The sequence below is a fragment of the Cryptomeria japonica genome, chromosome 9, assembly GCF_030272615.1.
Source record: "Cryptomeria japonica chromosome 9, Sugi_1.0, whole genome shotgun sequence".
Lineage (NCBI taxonomy): Eukaryota > Viridiplantae > Streptophyta > Pinopsida > Cupressales > Cupressaceae > Cryptomeria > Cryptomeria japonica.
The window spans coordinates 368,750,060-368,757,054 of record NC_081413.1 but is presented as its reverse complement, the minus strand read 5'-3'; positions in this window follow the sequence as shown (position 1 = coordinate 368,757,054).

The window sequence follows — 6,995 nt, the reverse complement described above, 5'->3', positions numbered from 1 at the left end:
AGGAACAATGTCAAAAACTAAGTCAAGCAAACATGCTCATGAAGAATGAAATGCAAGATCTGACTATGAGGTTATCAAAAGATATTGAGGACATAAAGAAGAAGGAAGATAATCTTGTTATATCTCTGAAGAACAAATTTGATGAATGTGGCAATTTGACTCATGAAAATAATCTGTTGAGAATTGATTTGGCACACTCCCGGAATAATGAACAAGAACTTGAAAGATAAATAACTACTCTGAGAGATGATCTGACTACTGCAAGTGAGTATAAAGAAAAATTCAGGATTAGTGCTGCACAGTTGGATGATTTATTGAAAAGACAAAGGCAGATTGATGATTCTAGAGGACTTGGATTTGTACAAGGTGAAAGCTCTGGTACTGCAAATGAAGATCAGACAACCGGTATGCAGAACTCATTAGAACAGTGGAAACTGGTAAGGCAATCTAATGCTTATAAATTCAATGGTAAATGTTTTGTTTGCAATAAATTTGGGCATATGGCTAAACAATGTAGAAATAAAGCAAATCAAAACTACAATTCTGTTCTCGGTCAATGCACAAATTGCAAGAAATGTGGTCATAGATCAGAAGATTGTAGAATGAATGTTAAATGTCATGCATGTGGAAAGTTTGGACATTTTGCTAATCATTGTAGGTCAAGGAATGACACCGGATTTGTCAAAGCAATTCAGAAGAACAATGTTACATGTTATGCATGCAACAAAATAGGTCATATTGCTAAGTATTGCAGAAGCAAGACTCAACCGGTTAGCAATGATAAAGATAATGAGAAAAGAAAGCAGAAGGTAGATGAAATTCAACAAGATCACACCAAGAGATGGGTTAGAAAGTCTGAAGAACCAAGTGGAGATGGATCTACACCGGTAACTCCACCAGTAGAACAGGGTATTCCTCCACCGATAGGAAATTCCACCGGTAATTGAGGCATAGGCCTTAGGGCTTGGCAAAGTCATTGCAAAATCCTTCATATTACCCTAGAGGAGATCTAAAGAGATCTGGAGAGTTGTGTTCATCATTGATGAAGGTTCACCCGACAAAAGACTATGAAACCGACATCCGTTAGGATTATTCGCGAAGCATTTATTACAAAGAAAGATTAGGGTTTTATTCACTGATAAAAAAGGGTAAGTGAATTCATTTTCACTCACCAAGCATTCAAGCATTTAGAGCGAAGAAAAGGCGAATTAAGAGTAAGAAAAGGCATTGTGAAAGGATTTCGAGCAGTTATCTGAGAAGCACCCAATCTTCCATTGATGTTCACTTTCAGGTATTCTTTGAAAATGGCATCTAAATCTTCAGCTCCTACTTTCATTGCAAATCCAACCATTGTCGAAGTCAAGGATAGGTTGAGGCTTGTATTCAAGGAGGTTCCCCTGATTGCTAAGAAAGAAGACTCTATGGGAGCATTTTCTAGGGTTCCTGACGACGTGATGTATGTTGAAGATGTGAGGGCATACATTCACTACACCCTGGAGGATCTAGGCACAAAGGACATCAAAGACATGTATCAATCTGTGATACTGGGAGACTCTAGAACCATCAAACCGGAATACAAAGCAATTGAGGATCTAGGGTTAACTGGGATTCTGTACATACCGAAATTCAAGGATGAAGTCATCAGATATATTTTGAGCAGGGTTCACAATGAGTTTATTTGGCTGGATCGGCCTTACATGATCATTAAGGAGGCTATTCAAGCAGTCATCGGCTTACCCAAAATCGGACAAGAACTTGCCAAGAAATTTTCCAACATAGAGGTCGCAAAACTCACCGGTGCAACTCCTGATAGTAGATCAATGAGGATCAGCACAATCACCGACACTGATGTGAAATTTGCAAGCATGATAATAGGTTATAAGGTAACTCAATCTAATTGATTGAATTATGTTGCTATTTCACGCATTCATGCTACATATCAGATGCTGAGGAATAATGCAAAGTATGATTTATGTGAATGGATGAGGAGTGAGTTGATTTTGAACCTTGGAAAGATCAAGGGTGTTAAGAAAGGAAATTTTAGATATGGTAATCTCATTGTATGTTTGATGCTTTACTTCCTGAATGAGCTACCTGGTCTTGGCAAGAAGCATTGGGCTCATGACATACCGGTAGGTATGTAGATAAAGGAAGCAATAACCGGTTTTGGTATCGACAGAGATGAGAAACTTTGGGGGTATTTCAAATCATTCCAAGAAAACATGAGGCAGAGGGAGAGAATATCAAAGAAAATTGTGGAGAAGTACTCCACTGATATCTGTTTTATGGTGAAAATCGATGAAACTCTTATGGAGGCAGTTGAACCTAGGACAATTTGGGTTACTAAGCTTGGATGAGGTGGATGATAGCATTTTTGAACTCTATGCAAAAATGTTGCTAGAAGCCCCATTGGATGACAAAATAGAGCATTTTGGCACAACAGAAGAGAAGGCCCTTGAAGTCAAAATTGGTTTTAACAGGAAGAGAAGAGGGAAGAAAATAGAAAAGATGTTTGTATATGTACAAGATGTAATTCATAAGATAGACACTCAACTGGGTTCTGGATCCAAACCAGCAGCAAAACCGACATTGGCTAGTACTGCAGAGGTGAAGAAGCTTGAAGCTTACATTTCTACCATCACTTCTGATTCTGACCCTGAGGACAATGAACCTCTAGCTTTCAGAAGGGTACAAAGGAAGAAAGTATATCAACCATTGGTAGAGAAAAAGAAGGCAAAGCCTAGGAGGAGACTTGTTAGAAAGGCAACTAAACCTAATGCACCACCACCTCCGGCAAGAAAGCCTATACAAAAGAGGAAACCAGTCACATCTACTCTGGAAACCCCAAGCAAAAAGAAGAAGAGTGATGCCATTGAGTCTGGTAAGACTAAAATGACCTGTGCTGAGCTAATTGATGAAATTACAAAAGATGGAATTTTGAAAAATGTATCTATGTCTTATGAGAACTTAGAAGAAAATGAGAAAAATGAAATAGAAGAGGCTATTTTGTTACATATAGACATTTATAAGAAAGCCTTAATAAATTTTTTGAAGGAGATACCTCTATCTTTGTATAATAAACTTGATGCTAGAAGACTTGACATTGTCAAGAGAGATAGGGAGATTAAGGAAGTAGCACTTTTGGAAATGTGTGGTTCTATAAACAATGAGGAAACAAAAAGATGCATATATGTTGCAAATAGGACAATTTTCAGTAGTAAACCCCGACATAAGTCTTATGATGGGCAGGGGTAGAGTTAATGAGGTGATAAATGAGACCAGTAAGGGTTGGACCAAATTCTTCCAGAAGAATCTAGATTTTCTCACATCTCATGAAGAGTTTGTTGAGGTTACATCTTCCACCATTCCTGGCAAATCAAAAGGGAAAGGTATTTTGAGAAGTTCAACTCCAATTTTGACTAAACCGGCAGTAACTATAGATATACAGACACAACCGACTAAGGAGAGTGTACAGTATGTGCCAACACAAACTATTTTTGAGCAAGGCAATGTACAGGTTACAAGGAATATTGTGGATAATACTTCATCGATAATAACTGACACTGCACCAAGTGGCAAAGCCACCGGTGCAAAAGAGGTTGTAGAGGATAAGGCAAAGGGAATTGAGTCTACACCGGAAGTTCATACTGATTCCCAACAAAGGTTTTGGCAATTGACACTTCTCAAGTTGAGAAGAAATCAGTCATTGAGATGAGTCCCACTGAGTTGATGATGATGGCTACTCAAAAATTATTAAGGGAGGGTATTGCAGACAAGGGAATAATTGATCAATCAGTTACAGTATTGCACAGATCAACACCCGATTGTAAGATTGAAGATGGAGCAAGCCCTTCCAGCAAGCTCAAGACATTAACAGAGCATATTTCTAACAATTTTCAATCACTGCAGCAGATTGCAGACCGACAGGCTTTAGAAAGGTTCATTGCAGCTAAGAGAGCAGCCTTTGACCAAATCATAGAAACAGAGAAAAAGAAAATTGAAGCAAAAATCATTCTTATTGAGAATTGTTTGAAACAAGGTACAAATATCTACAGGGTCTGTTGTAACATACGAATTCTTACAACAAATGTAGATAGCAGATTAAAGGAGTTACATGATAAGGTAGCTAGCATTGCAAACTCTTTTGATGGATTAACTGCACTAACAACATCTGTTGATGGACAAATTTTGTCCTTGGAGAACCAAATTTTTGCTTTTGAGAAGGAGAGAGATAAAGTCATTAGGAGAGAAAGAAGTCTGTGAGGACTGGTAAGTCCCAGATTGGATTCACTGGGCGTACATAAAAGAGAGTGTATGGACATGATTGCTAAACCCACACCGACATAAGTCAAGGAGAAGGAAACACTTGCCCACTTACTAAGTGAACTAACATCCATATTTGACACCTTCAAAACCGGCTGGGATACATATCTTCAGTTACTGGATAAGGCTTACCCAAAATTTTTGAAGTTGGTCAAGCTCCAGTGAAATTAACAGTATTCATTTATTCTTTTGTTCTGAATTCTTTCAATTCTTTCACCAGTCTTTGGCATTGATGCTAAAGGGGGAGTATGTATATATGTGAAAAATATAAGAAAATATCAGACAGGAACATATGGGAAGGACATCAAAATAGCAGAAGGAGTGTATTGCTTAGGGGGAGCATATTTCAGGTGAACCGGCAGGGAATCCATTTTTCACATGAGCGTTGCCATCAATGCCAAAGGGGGAGATTATTGGCAATTGACACTCATCAGATTCATTTTGTTGTCATTGATGGCAACAAGATTTGATGGAAATCATTTACCGGCATTAGGAGGCATATACCGGTAGACACCAACTTTGGAGCATTCAGCGCTACACCGACACCGACACCGACATCAATACTTGAAGCAAGCCGACATCAAGGAAGATTTATTTAGTAAATCATTTTGTAATTATTGTCGAGGCCGACATTGAATATCTTTTGTAATGTATTGTAAGCTGACATAAGGCATATTGTTTGTAATGGGTATATAGGTCAGTCTATTAGGTCATTTTGAAGTGTGCGATAAGGAGTGACATAGGAGAATATAGTAGAACTGTATAATGCAAAATATGTATATGTAGATCATTTGTATGCAAATGTTATATCATGCAATGATCTGTAGATAGTTTGGATAGCATTCTTGGAGGAGAAGAGATACTGATAGTAGTGTTCAGGGTTTATGAACTGGTACAGAGCGGAGCTAGAACCATAACTCTATTTGGCATAGCAAATGCATTTTTGAGTTCATTTTTCAGTATTTTACTTCAACAGAAGCTTGTAGTTAGTGAGACTCTTTAGTGATGAGCAGTATGCTCTAGGCAGTGTGCCTTCCTGCATGTGCAGGCCCCCCATTATATGTAATATCCTTTCATATGGCCAGTGAACTCATATTGTGGGTCACAAATCCCACCATGGTTTTTCCTCTTTGAGGTTTTCCACGTACAAATTTTGTGTGTTATGGTGTTCATTTATGTGGATAATTTATTTGCTTCATGTTATATGTTTATTTGTTTACTGGTTTATATGTGTATGGTATAAAAGGATAAAATCTTATCTTACCGATAGAACACTGATTCACCCCCCCCCCCCCTCTCAGTGTTCTTGGATCCCAACAAGTCCACCCCTTGCTCACAACAAATAGTCACCCCTCCTTTTGAGCTATATTCTTGTAGTCATCTGTCTCTTCAATATTGTTGTGCCCAAGCCTAAAAGCCTGGCCATCCCCTCCCAACATGACAATCGACTTATTAAAATTTTGGTCCTTTTCCAAATCCTTACCCTTCAAGTCCTTAATATAGTCTTCTGTTCTATGCCCCGTGCCCTTGTAATTTTAATAGTTTTCCATGATTTCTTCAACCTCTATTTGTTGTACCCATAAACCTTCATTCGTGCAAAGTTAAATGGCTTTAGGCAAAGGCGAATGGGGTCACTTGTAAATAAATATTCTAGTACAGATGTTGGAATCCTTCTTTTCCATCGCCTCATCCACACAAATAAACCTACCCAACTTATTACCAATCAACTTTAGGGTTTCAGGATCCCAATACTCATTAGGTAGCTTATGCAACTAGATCAAGATTGAAATCTCTTATATGTTAGTTTTTAATAGGTCAAAATCTGGGGACTAGTCTCGAATGTAAAAATTCATACCTCCCATCATGAATGGGCCACCATTAAGAATCCCTTGTTTCTCAGAAGCATTTCTGGCCACCACTAAGTAAGACCTATTTGGGAGAGTGTTCATGATAAAATGTTTTCTCTTTGTTCATTGCACCATTTGCGAACTTTAAGAAAAGTTGGCCACTCGCACCCCTTCCCCCCTCCACTCCATGAAGAAAACCCTCTCCTTCAACATTGCAATTGACTCTTTCCATTCTTTATTTTCAATGCATAAAGATAAAATGCAGTTAGGGGAGGTGTTGATACTAACCTTTTTCAAATTATTTTGTACTCCATCCTTTAAGCCTCCAAAATTTATGCTCAATGTCCTTGAAGCTACTTGGATGGTCAGTATACATCCCCATGAAGCCATTATTGACATGTGGGTTTCACCAACCATCTTGTCTTTGAAACTATTTTTCTAGAAACCTCTTGGTTTGTCCACGATTCACATCCTCCTAAGCCCTTCTTGGGGGACACCAAGCTTCATTTAGATAGCTTGAGTGCTCCGCCCGACCCAGAGGCCCACACTTATCAGCCTCTACAAAACCCTAGCCATCCTCCTTGCAACTCCATGACCATATACACAATTCTATTCTAAGTGGTAAACAAAGAAAGACAATGGCATAATAAATTTAAACTAATATGAAATAAAAAATCATTAATAAATGTATGATTTTTCATCACAACAATGACTTAAATTTGAGAAAAATCAAGTTTATTTAATTAATTTTTGATTATTTATTTAATTATTTTTATTTCAGAAATAACTTCCATTTCAAATGATTTAAATTACTTTTTAACATTC